General features: G+C 45.8%; 2 non-coding genes across 2 annotated transcripts; both read right to left on the reverse strand.

Annotated features, from left to right (window-relative positions):
* Window positions 1-2320: 2320 nt before the first annotated feature.
* TRNAH-GUG (transfer RNA histidin (anticodon GUG)) lies at window positions 2321-2392 on the reverse strand. Its single transcript has one exon. It is a non-coding gene; the product is annotated as a tRNA-His (tRNA).
* An 8121-nt stretch (window positions 2393-10513) lies between these two features.
* Window positions 10514-10585, reverse strand: TRNAH-GUG (transfer RNA histidin (anticodon GUG)). The gene has a single exon. It is a non-coding gene; the product is annotated as a tRNA-His (tRNA).
* Between the last annotated feature and the right edge of the window lie 1501 nt (window positions 10586-12086).

Raw genomic sequence — 12086 nt, forward strand, 5'->3', positions numbered from 1 at the left:
CTAAGATTTTGTGTTGGAATATGGAGTGGAATATGGAACCTGGAAACATCTGCTCCCAGATGCAGTTGTCCCTGCTCGGTGTGCCACGTTGCAAGTACTTCAAATCAAATCAAATCATGTTGATGTCTCCTCACCGTTTCGACCTCATAGAGGGAGGACTGGTCATGGCTCCTCCCTTTTTCATCCGCATTCCGGGATGCATGGTCATGGCTCATTCCTTTATCCCCTCATACAGCGAGGCATGTTGATGTCTCCTCCCGTCTCGCCTTCATAAAGGGTTGCATGTTTATATCTTCTCCTTGCCTCGCCAGGGATGCATGTTCATATCTGCTCCCTGTCTCTCCTCCATAAAGATATGCATGTTTATATCTCCTCCCTGTGTGGTCTTCATGAAGACATGCATCTTCATGATAAGTCTTTGTCTAGCCCTCATTCAGGCATGCATGTTAATGTCTCCTCCTTCTCACGTCCTAATTCAGGGATGCAATGTAATGTCTCCTTCCTGTCACACTCTCATACAGGGATGCAATGTGTATGTCTCCTCCCTGTATTGTTGTCATACAGGCATGCATATTCCTGATGACTCCTTGTTTAGCCCTCATTCAGGCATTCATGTTCATGCGTCCTCCACGTTATGTCCTTATAAAGGGATGCATGTTCATGATGACTCCTTATCACTCCCTCAAAAAGGGATGCATGTTAATGTCTCCTCCTTGTCACACCTGCGTACAGAGATGCATGTTCATGCCACCTCGTTCTCTTGCTTTCATAAAGGGATTTTATCTCCTCCCTGTCTCACCCTCAGGAAGGGATGCATGACCAATGCTCCTTCCCTTCTCGCCTGCATACATGGATGCACGTTCACGCCTCCTCCTTCTCTCAGCTTCATACGTGGATCATATCTCCTCCCTGTCTCACCCTCATGCAGGGATGCATGACCAATGCTCCCTCCCTTCTCGCCTGCATACATGGATGCACGTTCACGCCTCCTCGTTCTCTCGGCTTCATACGGGGATCATATCTCCTCCCTGTCTCACCCTCATGCAGGGATGCATGACCAATGCTCCTTCCCTTCTCGGCTGCATACATGGATGCACGTTCACGCCTCTTCCTTCTCTAGGCTTCATACGGGGATCATATCTCCTCCCTGTCTCACCCTCAGGAAGGGATGCATGACCCTGACTCCTCCCTTTCTCGCCTGCATACATGGATGCACGTTCACGCCTCCTCCTTCTCTCGGCTTCATACGAGGATCATATCTCCTCCCTGTCTCACCCTCACCTCCAACATGTGTAACTTCTTCTTCTCTTTGACCTCTGGGGCATGGGTGGCTACTGCACAGCTCTAGATGTCGCCCACCTGCAAGGTGCTATGGGAAGCACTTTTCCACATTGGACGTGCTATATTAACCCCCTCTCCCCAAATACAATAAAAATAAAGAAATATATGTGCTTCCATAATGTCTACCTTCTAATGTTTCATATGTGTAAGCACATTGTCCTCCTCCTGACCACATTCTAATACTATGTGCAAATTGTTCCTTCCATAAACTGTCACTTCCTTGGCCCTTTATTTATAATGACTGTTATACTCTCTCTCTTTCCGCCACAGTATAAAAAAGCCTAGCACACCTCATGATTGGACTAAGAAATTCCTGTCATTTAGTTGCAAATGATTTTCCCATTATCCCCAAAAACTCCTCACTGTGTCTAAGAACGCTTTTTTTCACAGGACAATACATATCAGATTGACTTGAAAGGTCCTTTCACGCGACTACAGAACGCCTCTCATTCCACTCAAAGATACTCCAGTGCCTACAATAGCCTAGGACTAGACTATGAGTCCCAATGTAGAAAGACCACAAGTCCACAGATATGCCTGTTTATTTAAACATCTGTATTATCATCAGCGTGTGACTGTAAAGGCGGGACCTCGCGCTCTCTGTAACGCGCTCCATTGGCAACATCAGTTAAATGTCGTTGGTTCAATCCCTCGCGGATGTTGTTTTTATTCCCATTTGTAACTGGGAAATACTGTCGCTGCAATACATATGTCTTAATCAAGCTAGTGGTTATTGACGTAAATGGCAGTGTTATAATGTTTCATGTACTGCAAATGTCACCACATAATGCGCTCTTAATTAGATTTGGTTGAAATACATTACAGTCACCCGATGAAAAAGTGTGCAAAGAGCATTAAAGAAACAAAAGGTACAGTACCAGGATATATCGAATTGTTTCAGTCCTCCACAGAGATTGCCAATGTATTAATGGAAATTCTAAAATATCTGCCCAACTGCCGTGACATTGCCTCACCGCAATGCCGTGACTCGGATTCGAACCGAGGTTGCTGCGGCCACAACGCAGAGTACTAACCACTATACGATCACGGCGAGCTACTTGGGCTGCTAGAGCGCCTTGTTCCACCTCTATCATAAGCTGTACTCCATCCGTGATGTCATGACTCATGTTTGAATTACAGGTTGGTTGTGTTGTCATCCATGCGAATAAGTGGACACCTGATCCCTAGTCACTTATTTAAGATCTCAATAATCAAGTCAGAATCCCAATGAAAGTCATCAAAGTGGAGCCAATTAGAAATAATATAGTTACACAAACCTGGCAATGGTGCGGCAGCCAGGGCCGATAATGGCCCGCCAGCCTGAGAGCAGGAAAGTGTGAGAGCAGTGATGGTCTTGTGAGAGTTTACAGCTGTTATTGACCCTGTCCCCTTCCATTGCAGAGTTTTATCCCTATAAGAACCGCAGGGGCTCCCTCCTGGGTGCTAATAGTTAATTTTTTTTCACAGGAAAAGTGCTCTGCACCAATTGCACGTGCCAAATCTCCCAAAGGCCACCACCATAAAAACAGAAAAGGGAAAACGTCCCTTTGCCACGGCAGTAGGCAGGTGATGGAGATGACGAGGCCAGGAGGAGAGGGGGTAAATGGGGTTGCATGGGACCTACGAAGAGGGGTGGCGGGCTGGCATTGGGAGGGTGGTGGCGGAAAAAATATTGAGGCTGGGATAGAGAGGCGCTGGAGTTCCAGAAAGAACACAGGCAGTGATCACAGTTTCCAGCTGGCGTTCGCAGCCTTATGTTTATGTTTATTGATTTATACCGCGCACAAGGTACCCTAAGGCTTATAGGCGCCGACAAAACAACAAAGTGGCATAATGAGTATAACAAGAACAAACAACATTAAGCTCCGAAAACATGTACTGACAAGGGGGCCACTAGGCCATTCCCATGGAAGAAGGAAAACAACATCGTAAAGAAAAGAGGATAGGTTAATTTAACACTATTCGCACTTTTGTGAAGGCGGACATGTCCTGTACATTGGTGAGACTGTTTATAAAAGAGGGCAAACTACTAGGCCCACAACCAATAATGATACAGTCAGTGTTATCTGTCTTGCACCAGTTGCTGATCTGTAGTCTCCGAAGAACTTTGAGGTCCTGCGCCCTTATACAATTGGGTCCCACTTTATTACTAAGCCGTGCTAAAACTTTATTTTTTAGTGACTCCCTGGATTCCACTTGCTTCGGCTTGTCCACATTGATCAGAACGATGTTTCTTGGGTCCAATGCGAAACTCCTCATGTTGGAATCCGCAATTTCGGGCATGGTGGATTTTCTCTGGCGAATGTCCTTAAATGGAAGGGGAGCCATGAGTCGCCTGGGCTTCAGAAGAGGTGGTATACTCTCTTGTGATACTGTAGTCATTTGACAAGGAATGAACAGAGTTGTCTTGGATTTCCCAGATGTCCCTCTGTGAGTGAGCTCAATCGGCTCTGTTTGAGAGTCTGTATGACCTCTGTTCTCAAGAATGGACGTTTGAGAGGCCTTTTCCTCTCTAGTAAACTTCACCTGAGAGGACTTCTGTAGAGATGACGATAAGGGCACAGACATATTTGACGAAACAGTGTCTACCCAGGAATAAAATTCCCCAAAGTTCGAACAGATTGCTAGATCCCGTAACATGTTATCCTTAAAGCATAGCCAATTGGCTATGGCTTTGGGCTCAACCAACTCCTTCACAGCTCTGGCTGCTGCTAACTCAGCCGGCTGATCTCGAGGAAAATGATGTCCTAAGGGGCCCGAGCTTTCTGGTGTAGCTCCACTATCTTTGAACAACTCCCCCTTAACCCCCAGATGTGCATTGTAAGGTGAATAGACCATTGGCCGAGGTTGTATGGAGGAGCCCGTAGGGGAGCAGGTGAAGCTATCGGTGCTCCTGGGAACCTCATTGCTATGTAGTATATTAGTGAGCAGAAGATGTTCTTGCTGCAATTTCAGTCTCCTCGCGGCACTTAAGGCTAAAACCTCTGAAAATCTATTATCCCTCCTTTGGGGAGCCTGATGTATTACCTGTATGGGAGCAGCCATATTGCTCGAGGCCGCGCACTGTCTGCAATCAGTCCCTTGTGATATTACCAGCTCCGGTATTTACAGAGGTGGTTGTGCCGGGGCCGGTAATACCGGCAACGGTGTTACTGCCAACTCGTAATTGACCAGAACGCTAAAAAGTCCTGTTCACCAGAATCACTGGCACTTTTACCACATACCAGCAAACTCGTAATGAGTCCCAATGTTTCCTAAGGGCTCCATATAAAGATTAAAAAGAGATGGAGATAAAATCGCCCTGCGGTACTCCAAACGGTGCAATGTTGGGAGATCACTGTTCTTGTCTATTCGCTTTACGAGACTAACACTGACTGGTCTGTGAACCAGCCACTCAAATCTCCATTGCACCCTCTCAGTGAAACCAGGCAAGCATGTCTCTCTCACAAAAGCTGTCCCCAGGGATTCCCATCTCCACCTGGTCTTGCTCACAGTTCTCATCCGACGACATGTCTCTCGTCCACTCACTTTAGGAGACAGACACTGATTGATGTGTCACCCACCTCCCTGAATATCAGCTGCACCCTCCTAGCAAAATCAGGCAAGTGTATCTCTCCCACAAGCTGCCCTCAGGGTTTACCAGCACTCCCTCCCAGGTGTGCCTTGTGCATGTGCCTTGTCAAAGAAAGGATGATCTTTAAAACCCTTGTCCTTACACACAAGTGTCTTCACGGCCAGGCAGCTCCCCCTAACTGGTCCAAAGGATCTCCAAACCCCCTGCCTCCAGACCTTCCAGAACTCCCTACTCAAACGTGATTACTGTTCCCAGGACACGCAAAGCCCGCGCCGGCGGCGCCAGTTTCCCAACTCTGTCAGCCACCCACTGGAACGCCCTCCTATTAGGACAATTGACTCCCATGCGGCCTTCCGCAAGGCCATCAAAACTAGTCTCTTTCTATGAACTAGCCTAGCCTTAAATACCCCTGCTGTACCTGTTACCTAACAACTTGTTGTTCCCCCTTCTCTGTATTCTGCAACCACATGCCATGCAATGTAGCATGGTCTAAGTCTGTGTGTAACCTTGTACCATGCATTGTACCTTCCTCTAAGTTTATCTACTTGGACGGGTTCACAGTGAACCCTTAATCAAGCCAACTAGAGCACTGTTATAGCACCTCGATGCCTGCGGGCTGTAGTGTGCTCTACAAATACAAATGAATAAATACATTTCAGCCATCACAAGAAGACTGTGAGAAGGACCAAACAGACTTTTACAATAAAATTCAAAAAGCTTGCTAAGTCATAAAATCCTGTAAGTTGGACGTCCAACCACACCTTCTCCTGGATAACTTAGAGCATACCCCCCACGAGAGGAGTACATTCAAGTTCTCCCAATCTCTCTAGAGGACATGAACTCTATACTTTCTACCATTAGATGCACAGCCTGCTCCGAAAACATACTACCCCCCCCCCTAGCTTATACTGGACAATGCCAGGACTTTTGCCCCCTATCTTCGTAGAATGGTGAATGCTTTGTTTAGAGACAACAAAGTCCCTACCACAATTAAAACAGTTACTGGTACACTCCTAGTCCAAAAACCTGGATTAGACCTACACGTCCCTTCCAATCTCCGTCCAATAACTAACTGTAACTTTCTCCTAAAAATCTTGGACAAAGTCGCTACCACCCAACTCCAAAATTATGTCGACAGGAACAGCCTCCTACACACAGACACCCAACAATTGGGCTTTAGAGGAGCACATAGTACAGCGACGGCCCTGCTGGACCTTCAGACTAAAATGCTTAATATATTAGACGAGGGAAAAACAGGGATGCTGATATTATTAGACCTCTCAGCAGCATTTGATTTGCTCGACCATCAAAAACTCCACAAGGCTTTAGACAAATCAGGTAATCGTTCTCGAGGAGCCATAGACTGGGTAACATCCTTCCTCAAAGAGCAGAGCTCCAAGATCCACTGTGGTGACCACTTCTCCATACCCGACCTATAAATCATGGAGTACCCCAGGGGGCCATCCTATTGCCCCTTTTGTTCCATCTCTATCTGCAGCGTCTATGTACCCTATTAACCAACCTAGGGGTCTTCTTTACACATTTCGCCGATGTTACACAACTTGTCATCAAAATATCTAGCTGTCATACCACTGACAATAATAAGCTTGCTTGCAATTACAGCACCATCGAAGCCTGGATGTTGACAAATTGGCTTTGCCTCAACGGAAGCAAAACTGAGCTCATGATCTTTGGATCACACCAGGCAAGCGCTAAACTAGACACAGAATACACCACCTTTAAGATCAAAGACACAAATGTAAGGGTCTCTGATAAGGTCAAGACACTAGGTGTCCACCTGCAAGCATCCTTGGAAGCGGAAGCCCACGTAACATACCTGAAAAACAGTTGCTGATACCACCAAAAACTGCTCAGCCGCATCAGGCCATTAGTGAGTAAACAAAACAGCACCATTATCGCCAGAGCCACCATCTCATCTAGACTGGACTACGGGAATGCACTACTTAAGGGGGGGGCCAATAAAAAATGCATCAAACAATGTCAGGTCCTACAGAACAATGCAGTAAGGACAATTACCAAGAAAAAAAGGAGGAACATATTACAGAAGACAGAAAGGCCCTTCATTGGTTAGCCCTGGAAGACCGGATCACTTTTAAAGCAATGACCATTGTCCATCACTGTATATATGGATCCGCACCCGTATACCTAAAAAAACAAATAACCACATACGAACCTTGCCACACCTTAAGATCCAAGGCGCAAGGGTTTGTGAAAGTAAGTCACTCCGAAAAAGATAATGGACTTGGACGAGCCTTCCCTACCAAAGCGGCAACTAAGTGGAACGAGCTCCCAAACAGCCTAAGGCTAGGATCTAATTACCTATCCTTTAGGAAAAAACTGAAGACACTGTTGTTCAAATAAAGGACCTGCATAAATACTAATGTACATGTAATGTAATCTACTCAGAACCAGTAATCTTACTCTACTGTCCGGTTACTTTTCTGTTGTACTTGTCTTCATGTAATGCGCCCTGATGCCTGCGAGCTTCGGCGCTATAGAAATAAATAAATAAATAAGTGCCCAATAGTTTGTGTAACCAATGGCAAGTCTTGTATTTAGTGACGTTCATAGTGACCTGTTTGAAGGGTGGGCTTAGTAGTCCCACCCGATGTTGAAGAGCCTATCACTTTCTTCGACTAGTATGGAACGTATGCCTAGATGTTCCCTCTAAGCCTATCACATTTGCCACTAGGTCTTTGTAGTTTGCCACGTAGGATGACGTTAGCAATACGTTGGTTAACGTCAGCAATGATGGGTTTTAGAATGTTTTTTATGAATTTCGTTGAGATCATGCTGTGAGACGTCCGTTGATGTCCGTTGTACTCCCTGCTTTAGATTATTGACATTAAAACAACTTCCTGAGTTGTTTTGATTATTGATGTTTGAGTATCTTCTGCATCCCCATTCATCTCAAAGTATTGCTACCTCGTTTTAAAGGGCTGTGTGGGCTGTCCCGGTTCAATAGTGTGTTTGATTTTTAGATGTCTACATAATCTTGCTCCTACTTATCTTGTGGAAAAGGTGACTTGGTATCAACCTAAATGACCACTGCATTCGGCAGATCAGCTGCTATTAGTAATTCCTCCCTCTCTCTGTATCTCCAGAGGAGACCGACGTTTTGCAGTCTATGGACCCAGGCTATGGAAAACCTTGCCTTGGGAACTTAGAAACATGACAGAGCTAATACAGTTCGGAAAATCACTAAAGGCATTCTTATTCAAATAAATGATAGAATCAGATCTTTTGGTAGGAGCTCTCTAAGATTTTGTGTTGGAATATGGAGTGGAATATGGAACCTGGAAACATCTGCTCCCAGATGCAGTTGTCCCTGCTCGGTGTGCCACGTTGCAAGTACTTCAAATCAAATCAAATCATGTTGATGTCTCCTCACCGTTTCGACCTCATAGAGGGAGGACTGGTCATGGCTCCTCCCTTTTTCATCCGCATTCCGGGATGCATGGTCATGGCTCATTCCTTTATCCCCTCATACAGCGAGGCATGTTGATGTCTCCTCCCGTCTCGCCTTCATAAAGGGTTGCATGTTTATATCTTCTCCTTGCCTCGCCAGGGATGCATGTTCATATCTGCTCCCTGTCTCTCCTCCATAAAGATATGCATGTTTATATCTCCTCCCTGTGTGGTCTTCATGAAGACATGCATCTTCATGATAAGTCTTTGTCTAGCCCTCATTCAGGCATGCATGTTAATGTCTCCTCCTTCTCACGTCCTAATTCAGGGATGCAATGTAATGTCTCCTTCCTGTCACACTCTCATACAGGGATGCAATGTGTATGTCTCCTCCCTGTATTGTTGTCATACAGGCATGCATATTCCTGATGACTCCTTGTTTAGCCCTCATTCAGGCATTCATGTTCATGCGTCCTCCACGTTATGTCCTTATAAAGGGATGCATGTTCATGATGACTCCTTATCACTCCCTCAAAAAGGGATGCATGTTAATGTCTCCTCCTTGTCACACCTGCGTACAGAGATGCATGTTCATGCCACCTCGTTCTCTTGCTTTCATAAAGGGATTTTATCTCCTCCCTGTCTCACCCTCAGGAAGGGATGCATGACCAATGCTCCTTCCCTTCTCGCCTGCATACATGGATGCACGTTCACGCCTCCTCCTTCTCTCAGCTTCATACGTGGATCATATCTCCTCCCTGTCTCACCCTCATGCAGGGATGCATGACCAATGCTCCCTCCCTTCTCGCCTGCATACATGGATGCACGTTCACGCCTCCTCGTTCTCTCGGCTTCATACGGGGATCATATCTCCTCCCTGTCTCACCCTCATGCAGGGATGCATGACCAATGCTCCTTCCCTTCTCGGCTGCATACATGGATGCACGTTCACGCCTCTTCCTTCTCTAGGCTTCATACGGGGATCATATCTCCTCCCTGTCTCACCCTCAGGAAGGGATGCATGACCCTGACTCCTCCCTTTCTCGCCTGCATACATGGATGCACGTTCACGCCTCCTCCTTCTCTCGGCTTCATACGAGGATCATATCTCCTCCCTGTCTCACCCTCACCTCCAACATGTGTAACTTCTTCTTCTCTTTGACCTCTGGGGCATGGGTGGCTACTGCACAGCTCTAGATGTCGCCCACCTGCAAGGTGCTATGGGAAGCACTTTTCCACATTGGACGTGCTATATTAACCCCCTCTCCCCAAATACAATAAAAATAAAGAAATATATGTGCTTCCATAATGTCTACCTTCTAATGTTTCATATGTGTAAGCACATTGTCCTCCTCCTGACCACATTCTAATACTATGTGCAAATTGTTCCTTCCATAAACTGTCACTTCCTTGGCCCTTTATTTATAATGACTGTTATACTCTCTCTCTTTCCGCCACAGTATAAAAAAGCCTAGCACACCTCATGATTGGACTAAGAAATTCCTGTCATTTAGTTGCAAATGATTTTCCCATTATCCCCAAAAACTCCTCACTGTGTCTAAGAACGCTTTTTTTCACAGGACAATACATATCAGATTGACTTGAAAGGTCCTTTCACGCGACTACAGAACGCCTCTCATTCCACTCAAAGATACTCCAGTGCCTACAATAGCCTAGGACTAGACTATGAGTCCCAATGTAGAAAGACCACAAGTCCACAGATATGCCTGTTTATTTAAACATCTGTATTATCATCAGCGTGTGACTGTAAAGGCGGGACCTCGCGCTCTCTGTAACGCGCTCCATTGGCAACATCAGTTAAATGTCGTTGGTTCAATCCCTCGCGGATGTTGTTTTTATTCCCATTTGTAACTGGGAAATACTGTCGCTGCAATACATATGTCTTAATCAAGCTAGTGGTTATTGACGTAAATGGCAGTGTTATAATGTTTCATGTACTGCAAATGTCACCACATAATGCGCTCTTAATTAGATTTGGTTGAAATACATTACAGTCACCCGATGAAAAAGTGTGCAAAGAGCATTAAAGAAACAAAAGGTACAGTACCAGGATATATCGAATTGTTTCAGTCCTCCACAGAGATTGCCAATGTATTAATGGAAATTCTAAAATATCTGCCCAACTGCCGTGACATTGCCTCACCGCAATGCCGTGACTCGGATTCGAACCGAGGTTGCTGCGGCCACAACGCAGAGTACTAACCACTATACGATCACGGCGAGCTACTTGGGCTGCTAGAGCGCCTTGTTCCACCTCTATCATAAGCTGTACTCCATCCGTGATGTCATGACTCATGTTTGAATTACAGGTTGGTTGTGTTGTCATCCATGCGAATAAGTGGACACCTGATCCCTAGTCACTTATTTAAGATCTCAATAATCAAGTCAGAATCCCAATGAAAGTCATCAAAGTGGAGCCAATTAGAAATAATATAGTTACACAAACCTGGCAATGGTGCGGCAGCCAGGGCCGATAATGGCCCGCCAGCCTGAGAGCAGGAAAGTGTGAGAGCAGTGATGGTCTTGTGAGAGTTTACAGCTGTTATTGACCCTGTCCCCTTCCATTGCAGAGTTTTATCCCTATAAGAACCGCAGGGGCTCCCTCCTGGGTGCTAATAGTTAATTTTTTTTCACAGGAAAAGTGCTCTGCACCAATTGCACGTGCCAAATCTCCCAAAGGCCACCACCATAAAAACAGAAAAGGGAAAACGTCCCTTTGCCACGGCAGTAGGCAGGTGATGGAGATGACGAGGCCAGGAGGAGAGGGGGTAAATGGGGTTGCATGGGACCTACGAAGAGGGGTGGCGGGCTGGCATTGGGAGGGTGGTGGCGGAAAAAATATTGAGGCTGGGATAGAGAGGCGCTGGAGTTCCAGAAAGAACACAGGCAGTGATCACAGTTTCCAGCTGGCGTTCGCAGCCTTATGTTTATGTTTATTGATTTATACCGCGCACAAGGTACCCTAAGGCTTATAGGCGCCGACAAAACAACAAAGTGGCATAATGAGTATAACAAGAACAAACAACATTAAGCTCCGAAAACATGTACTGACAAGGGGGCCACTAGGCCATTCCCATGGAAGAAGGAAAACAACATCGTAAAGAAAAGAGGATAGGTTAATTTAACACTATTCGCACTTTTGTGAAGGCGGACATGTCCTGTACATTGGTGAGACTGTTTATAAAAGAGGGCAAACTACTAGGCCCACAACCAATAATGATACAGTCAGTGTTATCTGTCTTGCACCAGTTGCTGATCTGTAGTCTCCGAAGAACTTTGAGGTCCTGCGCCCTTATACAATTGGGTCCCACTTTATTACTAAGCCGTGCTAAAACTTTATTTTTTAGTGACTCCCTGGATTCCACTTGCTTCGGCTTGTCCACATTGATCAGAACGATGTTTCTTGGGTCCAATGCGAAACTCCTCATGTTGGAATCCGCAATTTCGGGCATGGTGGATTTTCTCTGGCGAATGTCCTTAAATGGAAGGGGAGCCATGAGTCGCCTGGGCTTCAGAAGAGGTGGTATACTCTCTTGTGATACTGTAGTCATTTGACAAGGAATGAACAGAGTTGTCTTGGATTTCCCAGATGTCCCTCTGTGAGTGAGCTCAATCGGCTCTGTTTGAGAGTCTGTATGACCTCTGTTCTCAAGAATGGACGTTTGAGAGGCCTTTTCCTCTCTAGTAAACTTCACCTGAGAGGACTTCTGTAGAGATGACG

Source organism: Ambystoma mexicanum (genome assembly GCF_040938575.1).
Source record: "Ambystoma mexicanum isolate Mex_15411 chromosome 12 unlocalized genomic scaffold, UKY_AmexF1_1 Mex_chr12_unloc.2, whole genome shotgun sequence".
Lineage (NCBI taxonomy): Eukaryota > Metazoa > Chordata > Amphibia > Caudata > Ambystomatidae > Ambystoma > Ambystoma mexicanum.